Here is a 14,752-nt window from a genome sequence, read left to right as displayed (position 1 = left end):
GGTGATGTCCAACTCACTTAACGAGTTCAAGAGAGGCCTGGACGCCTTTCTTGAGAACAATAAAATTACATCTCATGCTTAGTTAATTAATCCAGGGATTTAATCTGACTGCCAGATTGGTGTCGGGAAGTGAATTTTTCCTCAATGATGTAAATTGGCCTATACCGCATGTTTTTTTGTTGCCTTCCCCTGGATCAACGCTGCGGAATAGCTGCAGTGCACAAGAAATAGGCTGAACTGGATGGACGATTGTCTTTTTTCGGCCTTATAAACTATGAAACTATTCCCTGTTCATTCCTCATTTTTCCTCCCGGACTACTCCCATCACCGCCCTGACCCGCAAAAGCGTCAATCCCAAGGAATGGAGTCCAGAGGTGGAAGAAGCCTTTGTGTCCTTGAAACAAGCCTACTCTGCTGCTCCGGTGCTTCATCGTCCTGACTGTAACAAGCAGTTCTTCCTGGAGGTTGATGGCTCTTCCTCTGGGGCCAGGGCGGTTCTCACCCAGAAATCCTCGTCTGGAAAAAAGGTGACCTGTGGCTTCTTTTCCAAGCTCTTCTCGCCCTCGGAACGCAACTACTCCATTGGAGATCAGGAACTGCTGGCCATCAAAATGGTGCTGGTAGAGTGGCAGTTCCTGCTGAAGGGGGCCCTGCATCCAGTGGTCATCCACACGGACCACAAGAATCTCACCTACTTGCAGTCCGCTCAATGACTCAATCCTCGTCAGGCCAGATGGTCCCTGTTTTTTGCCCGCTTCAATTTCATTCTCCACTTCTGGCCGAGAGATAAGAATATCAAGGCAGACGCGCTCTCCAGATAGTTGCTGTTGACTGACCAAGAAGAGGAGCCTCAACACATCATTGAGTCCTCCAAAATAATTACTTTTGACCTGTCTCATCTTCGCCTGGTAAAACTTTCGTGACGGCTCCGGATCGGAAGAGGGTCCTGCTCTGCGGTCATTGGTCTAAACTGGCAGGCCACACCGGACAGAGGAAAACGTCCCTGCTTATTTCCTGACATTATTGCTGGCCAGCCCTATGTAAGGATGTTGCGGATTTCGTCTCTGCCTGCTCTTACTGCGCCCGAAACAAGATGCCTAGGTAACTTCCTACGGGTCGACTGCTCCCTTAACCCGTGCCTTCCGCCTCATGGCAGCATATCGCGATGGATTTCATGACGAATCTTCCTGTATCGGACGGATGTACTGTCATTTGGGAGGTTGCTGACCGCTTCTCCAAGATGGCTCACTTCATTAATCTACCCGGTTTACCCTCTGCGCCAGAGCTTGCTAAAGTGTTCTTTCTGCACATCTTCCATCTCCATGGCCTACCTCTTCATATTGTCTCAGATAGAGGGGTCCAGTTTACTTCACGCTTCTGGAGAGCCATGTGCAAGCTGCTAAAAGTTGCATTAGACTTCTCTTCAGCTTATCATCCACAGTCTAATGGCCAGGTTGAGGTAATCAATCAGATTCTCACTAGCTTCTTTCGGCACTTTGGCAACGCCCACCATAGCAATTGGGTGAAACTCCTGCCTTGGGCCAAATTTTCCTACAATAATCATGTGAGTCCTCTGCCAAGACTCCGTTTTTTGTGGTATACAGTCAGCATCCCAAAATTCCGTTTCCTGTTTCCACTTCTGTTGATAATCCCACCTCGGAGTCTCTTGTTAAAGACTTTTTCTGTGATCTGGGAGGACACTAAGTCTTCATTGCTACAGTCCTCTGAGCGGATGAAGAGACATATAGACAAGAGTCGTCTGGATCCGCCGGTACTTTGTCCAGGGTACAAGGTTTGGTTATCATCCAAGTATGTTCGCCTCAAGATACCCTCATACAAGTTGGGTCCGCGGTTCATCGGTCCTTTCGAAAATTTGAGTCGAATCAATCCAGTGGCATCCAAGTTGAAACTCCCTGCCTCGTTACGGATCCTCAACTCCTTTCATGTGTCTCTCTTCAAGCCTGTCATCCTCAATTCCTTCTCTGACAATTCGGGTACCACTCCTGCTCCAGTCTCCGCTGAGGACGTTTTTGAGGTAGAGAACAATCTGGCTACCAAGAGGGTAAAAGGAAAGACTTTATTTCTTGTGGATTGGAGGGGGTTTGGTCCTGGGGAGAGATCTCGGGAGCCCAGAGAAAACATTCATGCTCCGCTTCTTCTGAAAAAAATTCTTGTGAGCTTGAAGAAGAGGGGGCGTAGAGGGGGAGTTACTGTAGTGTCGCCGTCTCTGCCTCCTGCCTGGCAGAGACGCCGCTCCCCTTACCGCCGCGGCCCTGGTCGGCGTCTCCTGCTCCCTCCTCCTGCTTACACTGTGCTAGCCCGGGGTGCGTGCACCGCGCAGATACCCAGCCATCACTCTTATTGCACGTGGACGCACGCTCCCTGTTTCTTAAAGTGGCCGCGCTCTCCATCCTAAAATGTCCCCTGCCAATGGCCGGAGCACATCTGCTATTTAAGGCTCCTCCTCCAAAATGGAGGTGCCTGTGCAATGTTGTAGTTTGTTTTCTAACACTCTCTTCAGCCCTAAGATCCTAGTGCTTGCCCGCTAGCCTGTCTATCAGCCGTGCCCGCCAGCTATTCTATCAGCCGTGCCCGCCTGCCTGTCTATCAGCTGTGTCCGCTTGCTTGTCTGTCAGACGAGCCTGTCCATCTTCCTGCACTACCCGCCTGCCTACCAGCTGTGCTCATCTGCCAGACCATCTCCCATGCCTGTCCGCTTCAGCTGCCAGTCCCGTGGGGGTCGCCTGCTTTCTCACAGTCGGTCCCAGAGTGGCACCTGGACAACCTTCCCAGTCCCTCCTTGGCACACAGAGTCAACTGAGCCGCCGTGTAGCCAGGGTCGGTCCCAGTAGGCTCTTAGTCAAGCCTCTCTGGTCCTTCCTTGCACCACGGCACAGTGGTTCCACCATCTGGATCCGTAACAACTGACCAAATACTGATAGTGGTGCCATGACCTAAAAGTAGGAAGTTGACTTCCTGAGCAGTTTGTATTTTCATGACAAGTGTGTGCCTGGTAGACTGGTGTGAATATCTAATAGAAGACTCACACACTTGTCATGAGAATGTAGTCTGTCTCCACCTTCTGCTTATACCTGCTCACCACCTGTTCAGTAAAAATTACTGACCGAATACTGATCAAACACTGATAGTGGGGCCATGGCCTTAGCTTCTTCATTGTAAATTATATTTGTATTTTGTATCTACACAAGGATTGTATGGGATTCTGGGTAAAATGTAAGGAAAAAAACAATATAATTATTTGGAAATCATTTATAGACATATTTTACTCAATACAGAGCATAGAGCACATATAATCAGAAGTAGGCTATTATGGAATACAACCAGGAAAGCAAGTACTGTGCTCCAATTTTATTCTGCAGCAGGATAATGACTAGTGTTGAGCATTCCGATACTGAAATATCGGGCATCGGCCGATATTCGCGGTATCGGAATTCCGATACTTAATTCCGATACTTTTGCAATATCGTATACCGGAATCGAAAGTTCCCATAATGTAATGAGCCAGTTTCATTTTATTCAGCCAATGAGGATCCTAAGAAGTGTGGGCACATCCTGTTAGGCATGTAGGCATCTTAACTAATGGCATGGCTGTGATTGGCTGCTGAAATGATGTCATGATGCACTATAAAAGCCGCCACCGCCATTTTGAGCTCACTCTGCTGTGAATTCAGTTAGGGATAGGACGCTGTTGTTCTGAGGGACAGTTTTAGCTACCTATTTGGTCTATTCTGCTTTACCCAAGCTACTTTATAAATCGCTGTGCCTTGAAGCGCTAATGCACAGTTCTCTGTGCTGTTCACCGCTGTCTGCAAGGTCTGTGTGTGTGAGTGCAGCTCACCCTGTAGTGTGTGCTTCAGCCACGTCTGGTTGTAGTGCACTCAGTGTGTGTCACTGCCTCATACATTGTCCTTTTTTGCAAATTCATAATTTTTCCTGATATCTCCTATTAGTGTGGTGGTTCCATCCGTATTCAGCTAAATTGGTTCCAAACACACTACATAGGAGTAGATAGAGAATTTTTTTTTGTCTTGCAGCGCTAGTGCACAGTGCTCTGCATCTGTACTGTTCACCGCTTTCTGCACGGTCTGTGTGTGTGAATGCAGCTCACCCTGTAGTGTGTACTTCAGCCACATCTTGTTGTAGTGCACTCAGTGTGTGTCACTGCCTCATACATTGTCCTTTTTTGCCAATTCATAATTTTTCCTGATATCTCCTATTAGTGTGGTGGTTCCATCCGTATTCAGCTAAATTGGTTCCAAACATGCTATATAGGAGTAGATAGAGAATTTTTTTTGTCTTGCAGCGCTAGTGCACAGTGCTCTGCATCTGCACTGTTCACCGCTGTCTGCAAGGTCTGTGTGTGTGAGTGCAGCTCACCCTGTAGTGTGTGCTTCAGCCACGTCTGGTTGTAGTGCACTCAGTGTGTGTCACTGCCTCATACATTGTCCTTTTTTGCCAATTCATAATTTTTCCTGATTTCTCCTATTAGTGTGGTGGTTCCATCCATATTCAGCTAAATTGGTTGCAAACACACTATATAGGAGTAGTTAGAGGAGCCTTTCTGCAGCATTGTGCCCTGCAGCCCCAGCCAGATTAGTATTAGCCTATAGTATTAGTATATAGTATAGTATTAGTATTAGCCTCATCTATTGCATTGTAGGTTACCTTCCTACATTGTAATAGCTACAAAAAGTTTGTGATACTATCGATATTACATCTTTGGGCACATCCAGTGTCTTTTTGTGACAAAAAATACCTAAATAAAGTCCACCAAACACTCCACTTTACAGTTGTGTAGGCCACATTAGCTCATATTAAAGTCTAGTCCACACTTTATAAAATTAGTGTTTCTTATACCTGTTAGCAGCTGTTCAGGAATAAGCACACTAAGCCCTTAGTACTTTTCTGCCTATCTTTATCAGTCTACCAAGATGAAGAAGGCAGGGAATAAGGCATGTGGTCGTGGTCGTGGTCGTGGGCGTGGAGTTTCTGCAGGGAAAGGACGTGAGGATTCTGTGCCTGCAGGGAGAGGACGTGGGGATTCTGTGCCTGCTGCGGGCACCAGTGACTCAGCATCCCCCAGTATTACCAGGGAACAGTCCTTTATGTGCAGCTTTGTAGGAGCTAGCCATACCCCACTGCTGCGGGAGGACCAAATTGAAGCCGTTGTCGGATGGATGGCAGCTAACGCATCGACTTCAATTAGTTCCAGATCCTCTCAGGTCCTGAGCACTGAAGAGCACCCATCTGTCTCTTCACCACTTGCCAAATTGCCCAGGCAGTCAGAGAGCCCTGGACAGGAGCCATCTCTACTTCTGTTCTCTGAATCTCTTGGCTTGGAAAGAGGGGGCCAGCCAAGCAGAATTCGAGAATTTGAAGAAGAGGTAGTATGCAGTGATGCGAAACCGTTTTGTCTCTCTGAATCTGAGGAGGCGGGTGGGCCAGTGCCTATGGTCAGCAGCACACCTCAGTACGCATCTGATGATGAGACTCAGGTGTCACTTTCTGGTGCGTACTGTGCTGTCGAGACTACCCAGGAGAAGCAGTTGTTTGAAGAGGGTGGTGTAGATGATGAGGTCCTTGACCCATCATGGCGTGAGGGACAGGAAGGTGGTGGGAGCAGCTCTGAGGAAGAGATTCCCCGAACAGCCCAAAAAGGGGGGAGAGGGAGGGGGCAGACTTGGTTGCCTGTAGCCTCCATTTCGGCACCCATTAGGAGCATGGTTCTTCCAAAATCCAAAGGGGGCGCTCCCAAGACTTGCAGTGCCTGGTCCTTTTTTGACACAGTTGTAGATGACATTTGCTTTGTCAAATGCAAGCTGTGTAATCAGAAGGTGAAAAGAGGGAAAAGTGTCAGCAACCTCAATACCACAAATATGTGGAAACATGTGCGGACCAAGCACGTGGTGGTGTTACAAAAACACACTGAAGACCTAGGCCAACCTACAGCGCCACCTACCACCTCTTCAGCTCGTGTTGTAGCCTCTTCCTCTAGCTCACACACAGCTGGTTCGGCTTCCTCACAGGATCGCCATGGAAGAATCTCTGGCACTGTTGTACAGAGACACAGTGTAATTCCACCCACGGCATCACTTTCCCAGTCATCCTCACACTCCCAGGCCAGTCTACAGCCATCGTTAGCACAGGCATGGGAGAAAAGGCACCCATACTCGGCAAACCACCCCCGAGCACAGGCTCTGAATGCTGGCATTGCTAAACTACTGGCCCTTGAAATGCTATCATTCAGGCTGGTGGAGACTGACACCTTCCGTAACTTTATGGCATTGGCAGTCCCACAATACAACGTGCCCAGCCACTTTTATTTCAGCAGGCAAGCCGTCCCTGCCCTGCAACATCATGTGGAGGGAAAAATTAAACAAGCACTACAAAACGCCATCAGTAGCAAGGTCCACCTGACCACCGATGCGTGGACCAGTATGCATGGACAGGGACGATACCTTTCCCTCACTGCTGATTATTGGGTGTCCACCCTCCTAGATCTTCGCTACCGGGACAACTTACAAAGCCTCATAACACCGTTGAACCGGGAGCGTAAAATGCGGGAGTACCAAGACACACTGGTGCATTCCATCATGTTCTCCATTCCAACCGAGAGCAGTGCTGCTAGTGCTTTACAAAGCAGCTCAGTGCGTCGAGGCAGTGGAGGAAGCAGAAGCAGCGCCTCAGCACAAGGCAAGACCAGTATGGCCGAAATGTGGCAAAGTTTTGTGTCCCCGCCGCCACAAATGTCTACACCATCACAGACGGCTCCAGTCAGCAGGAGGCAACATTTCCGTCACATGGTGACAGACTACATGTCTTGCCCTCTTAGTGTACTCCCAGACGGCTCTTCTCCCTTCAAATTTTGGGTCTTTAAGCTGGATTCATGGCCAGAGCTTAGTCAGTATGCATTGGAGGTGCTAGCTTGCCCTGCTGCTAGTGTATTATCGGAACGCGTCTTTAGTGCCGCAGGTGGTGTACTAACAGACCGTCGCATGCGACTATCCTCCGATAATGTTGACCGGCTTACTTTTCTCAAAATGAACAAGGCCTGGATCTCTCATGAATTTGCCAGTCCTCTTCCAGAATAAATAATTGGTTGGCAACAGTATCCAGGTCTCCTGTTGTGTTCATGTTTCTACCACCTGAACTGTAATCCCTGAGCTCCAACACCGCCAGTTGGCGCTCGGAAGTGCACAGTCAACATTTGCTGCCGTGTTATTGGGGTTCAGTAACGTCAGCTGTTCCCCTGCTGTGCGGACGGCAATTTCTCCTGCTCTGTCCACATTCTCACTACTACAGATTTTAAAGTTGCTCCAATTACACCTCTGGCTCCTCTGTTTTCAGTATTATCCCTGAGCTTCAACACCACCAGTTGGCGCTCGGAAGTGCCGTCTGCACAGTCAACACTTGCTGCCGTGTTATTGGGGTACAGTAACGTCAGCTGTTCCCCTGCTGTGCGGACGGCAATTTCTCCTGCTCTGTCCACATTCTCACTACTACAGATTTTAAAGTTGCTCCAATTACACCTCTGGCTCCTCTGTTTTCAGTATTATCCCTGGGCTCCAATACCGCTAGTTGCTGCTCAGAAGTGCCGTCTGCACAGTCAACGCTTGCTCCAGTGTTATTGGGGTTCAGTAACGTCAGCTGTTCCCCAGCTGTGTGTCTGGCAAATTCTCCTGCTTTGTCCACATCCACTGTACTACTGATTTAAAACTTGCTCCAATTACACCTCTGGCTCCTCTGTTTTTAGTATTTACCCTGGGCTCCAATACCACTAGTTGCTGCTCAGAAGTGCCGTCTGCACAGTCAATGCTTGTTCCAGTGTTATTGGGGTTCAGTAACGTCAGCTGTTCCCCAGCTGTGTGTCCGGCAAATTCTCCTGCTTTGTCCACATCCACTGTACTACTGATTTAAAACTTGCTCTAATTACACCTCTGACTCCTCTGTTTTTAGTATTTAACCTGGGCTCCAATACCGCTAGTTGCTGCTCAGAAGTGCCGTCTGCACAGTCAACGCTTGCTCCAGTGTTAATGGGGTTCAATAACGTCAGCTTTTCCCCAGCTGTGTGTCCGGCAAATTCTCCTGCTCTGTCCACATTCACACTACTACAGATTTTAAAGTTGCTCCAATTATGCATCTGGCTCCACTCTGTTTTTAGTATTTACCCTGGGTTCCAGCACCGCCAGCTGTTTCCCAGCAGTGTCTTTGGCACGAGTACTCCCTCCTGCCTAGCCTCGTTCCAGAACGCCAGCTGTTTCCAGGTAGTGTCAACGTCACTTTGCCTCCAATGCGTTGTCCTGTCGTGTTGCGGTCGGGTTAGCCGACTCTATGGTGCCTGCAGTTTAGGTGACTCCTATGTGGGCTGCGGGATCTGGCAATGAAGGCTTGTTCCATAGTGCCAATAGGACAAGCACCCCCTGTAGGACTGTGGGTTTTGGTAACTGCGGCCGGCTCGCGGCCTTGAAACTTTTTTTTACATGGGTACCTTCTGCTACCCATCCGGGTTCCAGTACCGTCAGCTGATTCTCGACAGTGCCTTTGGATTAGGTGCCTCCTTCTCGGTATCCAAGTTCCACCAACGTCTGCTGGTCCTTGGTAGTGCTTTCTTTCTGGCACAGGTACCTCCTGCTTAGTAACCGAGTTCCAGTACCGTCAGCTGGTCTTCGGTAGTTCCATTGGCTCTTGTACCTTCTGCTACCCATCCGGGTTCCAGTACCGTCAGCTGGTTCTCGGCAGTGTCTTTGGCACGGGTACTCCCTCCTGCCCAGCCTGGTTCCAGCACGCCAGCTGTTTCCAGGTAGTGTCAGCGTCACTTTGCCTCCAATGCGTTGTCCTGTCGTGTTGCGATCGGGTTAGCCGACTCTATGGTGCCTGCAGTTTAGGTGACTCCTATGTGGGTTGCGGGATCTGGCAATGAAGGCTGGTTCCATAGTGCCAATAGGACAAGCACCCCCTGTAGAACTGTGGGTTTTGGTAACTGCGGCCGGCTCGCGGCCTTGAAACTTTTTTTTACATGGGTACCTTCTGCTACCCAGCTGGGTTCCAGTACCGTCAGCTGGTTCTCGGCAGTGCCTTTGGATTAGGTGCCTCCTTCTCGGTATCCAAGTTCCACCAACGTCTGCTGGTCCTTGGTAGTGCTTTATGGCACAGTTACCTCCTGCTTAGTAACCGAGTTCCAGTACCGTCAGCTGGTCTTCAGTAGATCCATTGGCTCTTGTACCTTCTGCTACCCATCCGGGTTCCAGTACCATCAGCTGGTCCTCTGTAGTTCCTCAGCCTTCTTGTACCTTCTGCTACATTTCCAAGTTCAAGCTTTTTGAAATGGTTCTTGGTAATGACTCTGGATCTCCCTGACGAGGAACCTGAAGACGAGGACCCTGAAGACCAACCCGAAGAAGACGAGGACCCCGAAGACGATGACCCTGAATTCGAGGACCCTGAAGACCACCCCGAAGAAGACGAGGACCCTGAAGACCACCCCGAAGAAGACGAGGACCCCGAAGACGAGGACCCTGAAGATGACGACCCTGAAGACGAGGACCCCGAAGACGACGACCCTGAAGACCACCCCGAAGAAGACCAAGAAGATGACCCTGAAGAAGTTGACCAAGAGGACAAAGAAGAGAAGACAACCACCAAGATACAGAAGAACATGAGACAGAAAACCAAGAAGCAGAAGTACAAGAAGCTGCAGAACAAAAAGCGGAAGAACATTAAGCATAAGACTAAAAATCAGAGCAAAAGATAATATCTAAATTATAAGCAGAAGATGACTAAGCAGTGTATGGGGGTGAGTCCGTTCCTCCTCGTGGTGCCCCTGGAAAAGACCTGCTGCTGCACGCCAAACTGAACGCGGACAAATCCTGTTGTAAATCTTTTGTGACGGGCAGAACAAAAGGTGTAATGTTCAAACTTTTATAGATAGCAACTACAGGAATGCCTGTCACAAATAAGAATATGATGAAGAAGAAGAATATGAAGAAGATGAAGAAGTAGAATATGAAAAAGAATAATAGTTGAATAAGAAGAATATGAAGAATGTAAAAAAAAAGAATAATACGAAGAAGGTGAAGAAGAAGAAGATGAAGAAGGTGAGGAAGAAGTTGATGAAAAAGATGCTGATGATGAGGATGATGAAGGAGAAAGTATGGGAGAAGTAAAAAAGAAGGTGAAGAGCATGGAAGTAGTGAAACATAAATATCTGACAAAATATAAAAATACTTAACATAGTCAATATTTCCGTAACTCAGAACTAGTGTTGAGCCACCCCCGTAGTGTTCGAGTTCGGTTCGGTTCGTCGAACACCCTTGTGTTCGCCGAACTGTTCGTCGAACACCTTCGAACACCGTTAAAACCAATGGCAGGCAAACAAAAACACATAGAAACACATAGAAAACACCTTCAAAGGTGTCCAAAAGCTGACAAACTGCTCAGAAGACATAACTAACACATGGAAAAGTGACAAGTACATATAGTCATGCGAAAAGAAAAGAGGCGGAGGAGTAAAAGGAGGGGGAGACACAGATATAGGCATGTCATACACTTCTAAAATCCAAAAAGTGAGAAGCCGACCCGGCCAGTCCGTTCCTGCCTGTGCCACCTCCGTTTGTGCCAGAGCCGCAGTGGACCCTGACGGCCAGCCCCCCTCTCCCAATACTGGTGGCTGTCCGCTGGTGGGTCGAGCGAGCCCCCCTGTGGTGGAGGCAGCTCTAAGCTTATTAATTTAAATTGTCTCTCTAATTTGAATGAATACACTTTAAATCTTTATACAAGGATCTATTGAAGGGCAAGTCTCATGCCAGCTGCCGCGTAATTCCAGCTCCAGTGGCATCCACTAAAGCTGCTGCAGCTAAAAAGCTTTTATGAGGATCGAGCACGGCTGTCCACCGCAAGGCGTCCTACCGCCAGTCCCAGCCCCTATGCCTTGGGGTGCCTAATGATGTTCTTCACTGAGCATCCCGTGGTCCCGAAGCATTTCCTTTGAAAAAATTAAGTGTCCAAACTACAGGTGGTGTAGCTTGCTTAACAACCGGGATAATCCGCTGACTAGCAGACACTGCAACAAGGCACAAAGTATTTCCTGGGCTAGATGCAGTTAAAAATTTGTAATTAGATACTCTCGTTGGATGCTGAGAAAGCATTCCATAGAGTCTCCTGGCACGCTATATATTATTCTCTTAAAAAGCTTGGGGTAGGGGTCTAGGGGAACCTTTTATAGCCAAAATCATGGCCCTGTATCGCAATGCGTCACCTAGGCTGAAGATAAATGGAACTGTAGCACCCCGAGGGCTCGGTTGCTGCAGAGGTTTTGCACCTCACCCAGAGGTGTGATATCTCACTCTCAGGTAAGGATGGAGTGTGGATCAGGACCCCGACACCTGCATGCATTACACCACATTGCCATGGGGCAGGGCGACCAATATGCCCCTGAGATGGGCTGGAGTGGGGGGAGGGAACACTGAGGAAGGGGAACCCTGTAGTGCAGGAGTAGGGAGGAAAGAGTTCCTGGGTGCATTGAGAAGGGAGTATAAAAGGTGGGCACCATTTTAGTTCAGTGCAGAGAAGTCTGAGCAGAAGTGACAGGGAGCAGGGGCTCTGCATGAGCTCTGCTCAAGAGGCAGGCCTAGTAACAGAGGCCCAGGCCTGGAAGAGGGAGAAGGAAGGAAGAGGAGCGGAGAAGGCTCCAGGAACGAGGAACGAAGGGATCCCAGGGGTGTGGACGGGCGAGTCGCCACCGCACGCGCGAATCCACCTGCGTGGAGGGGTCAATCCAAAGCGGTAGACCGGTCCCCGAAACTAGTGGAGGCGGGAAACGACCCTCAGCTAGAAACCGGAGGCTGTGACATTTTATGTGGCGCAGCCCCTCGCTACACCCGCTAGGAGGGCAGCACATAGGGTAAGGGAAACTGGCGCCAAGTTTACCAAGAGGAGGCCCGAGGCAGCCGGACAGAAGGGTTGGTAGGAAAGGCCAGACAAAGGACACACAAAGGGGGTCCTGTGAAGCGCTCCAAAGTTATCTGGGAGTTGTCTGAGCCCCTCACCTGGTGAGCACAGTACGACGTGGGCAGCCGTTACTTGCAGAAGTGGTCTGGATAATAAGAACTGTGAGTAAAGGCCCTGAACTGCATCACTGACTCCGTGTCGTTACTGCTGCTGCCCTGCACCATCACCCCCATCCTCCAAATACACTGCCCTGAGGCTATACTCTTCCCGTGGGGAGTTATGCTGCACTCTGCTGCACCCACAACACCAGCATCAGTGGTCTGCCCTGCAGCGGCGGTTCACTCTGACCGCAATCCACGGGTGGCGTAGTCGGACATTTAAACATCAAAACCACATAAATAGTTCCGCCACTGGTTTGACCGCCCTGAGCCACGGAACCGGGTCGCCGCCACGGAGACTACAACCACCAGCATCCACCAAAAAAGGTCCGGCTCCGGATGTCCCAAGACCCAGGGGGCGCGTCAGAACATTTTCTTCACCTTTCATAATCACCAATGGGACAAGGCAGGGATGTCCTCTGTCCCCTCTCTTATACATCCTAGTGACGGAGCACCTGCTCTCATCAATTCGCCATAACCCCAATATTAGGTGGATTGAGGTGGGAGGCACTGAGTACAAGTGCTCTCTATTTGCTGATGATGTCCTAGTATATATCACTCAATCGCATATATCCATCCCTGCTGTTATGGCTGAAATAGATCACTTTGTTACATGGTCAAATTTTAAAATCAATACAGCGAAGTCTGAGGCCCTCGATGTCTCCCTCCCCAAATCCATACAGGATTCCATCCAGTCCAACTTTCCCTTTGCCTGGCCCTCACAGGGTATCAAATTCTTAGGAATTCCTATTCATAGAGACCTCTCCCGTCTATGTTATCTTAATTTTGGGCCCTTTATTGAACAACTCCATACAGACCACGGTTGGCAAGTTAGAACTGTAAGATTCACTACGTGAACCACTGGTGTTTTGTGGAAAAGCACATGTACACTGTGTTCCAAATTATTTTGCAAAAAGTGTTTAGGAGTGATAAGGGAAGAATTTGTTTGTTTGTCAGTTAAACTCATTGATGGTGATGTGTGTCAGGGCTATTTATATCACTGTAAGCAATTGCAGACACCTGTGCTAATTAGTTTGGCAGGTGTGTCCAATGAACGGCAAGACTACTTAAGAAGGCTTTCCCACATTATTAAGCAGCCTACATTTTCTGCCAAAATGGGAAAGAAAAAGGATGTGTCGGCTGATGAGAAGCAACAAATTGTGGAGTGTTTAGGTCAAGGCATGACTACAATCAACATTGTGCAATGATCAGAATGAAGTGTCTTGGCAATCAAGATGTATGTAGCTGATTCACAGTACACACGTGTGCGTGCTGATAAGGGCAAATTGAGGACTCTTTCCTACAGGCAATTACGTCAGGTTAAAAGAACAGCGGCAAAAAAGCCTTGTCATAGCAGCAGACACGTTTTTGAAGCTGCTGGTGCCTCCAACGTCCCCCGAACAACAAGATGCAGGGTCCTTCAGAGGTTTGCAGCTGTGTGTACGCCATCCTGTCGACCTCCTCTATCCACTGCACACAAGCAGAAACGGCTCCGTGGGCCAAACATTACATGAAGACTGATTTCAAAACTGTTTTGTTCATGGATGAGTGCCGTGCAACGCTTGATGGTCCAGATGGACGGAGTGGAGGATGGCTGGTTGATGGACACCCCACACAAACACGGCTACAGGGTCAACAAGGAGGAGGTGGAGTAATGTTTTGGGCTGGAATCTTGGGGAGAGAGATTGTCAGCCCCTTTAGGATCCCTGAAGGGGTAAAGATGTACTCCAAACAGCACTACCTGCCATGGTTCAAGAAGAAGAACCGTGTATTCCGCAGCAAGATCATTTTCATGCATGATAATGCACCGTCTCATGCTGCACATAACACATCTGCATCTCTGGCTGATATGGGCATAAAAGGGGACAAACTTATGGTGTGACCCCCATGCTCCCCTGACCTCTACCCCATTCAGAACCTCTGGAGCATCATCAAAAGGAGTGTCTATGATGGCGGGAGGCAGTTCACATCTAAGCAACAGCTCTGGGAGGGTATTCTGTCCTCATGCAAAACAAATGAAGCAGAAACCATCCAAAACCTGACAAATTCAATGGACGAGAGAGTTCAGAAGCTCCTTTCGAACAAGGGGTCCTATGTGCAAATGTAACATCACCTAGAATAAAGTTTTGAGTTGAAAACTGTTTGATTTCAGTTTCTAATAACCTGCTAATGCTTATAATTTCAAAAATGACCATTTTTTTGGTCTTTATTAAAATGAAAAGGTTGATCGAAGAGTGTGGGGGATCTAAGAATGTGGCAACCCAGTAGTCAGGATTACTTCGAATTCTGACAATCTGAGGGTCATGTTGCAGGTAGTGCAGCAAGAAAGCACTTATGTGTCTTGCGCATCTCGGAGCCCCAAAATTATTTTCCGGGCTAGATGCAGCTAAAAATTATTATTAATTTTAAATCTGGTGGAGCTTAGTATAGATGGCCTAATAGAATCAGTACTGCACACTGCTACAAATCCCAAATTATTTTCCAGCCAAGATACAGATAAACATCATTAGTAATTTGAAAGCTTAAAACGGTTGGTGAGGTGATTTTAACCAATCATCAAGCTTTTACTCTCCCCAGGATGACACAAGGGTAGAAAAGTCGTTTCGGATCCATGATTTGTTCATCTT

This window comes from Phyllobates terribilis, unplaced genomic scaffold (assembly GCF_046119375.1).
Source record: "Phyllobates terribilis strain yellow unplaced genomic scaffold, ASM4611937v1 Scaffold_4__5_contigs__length_816908805, whole genome shotgun sequence".
Lineage (NCBI taxonomy): Eukaryota > Metazoa > Chordata > Amphibia > Anura > Dendrobatidae > Phyllobates > Phyllobates terribilis.
The sequence above is the reverse complement of the archived record's forward strand: the minus strand, read 5'-3'. Positions refer to the sequence as shown.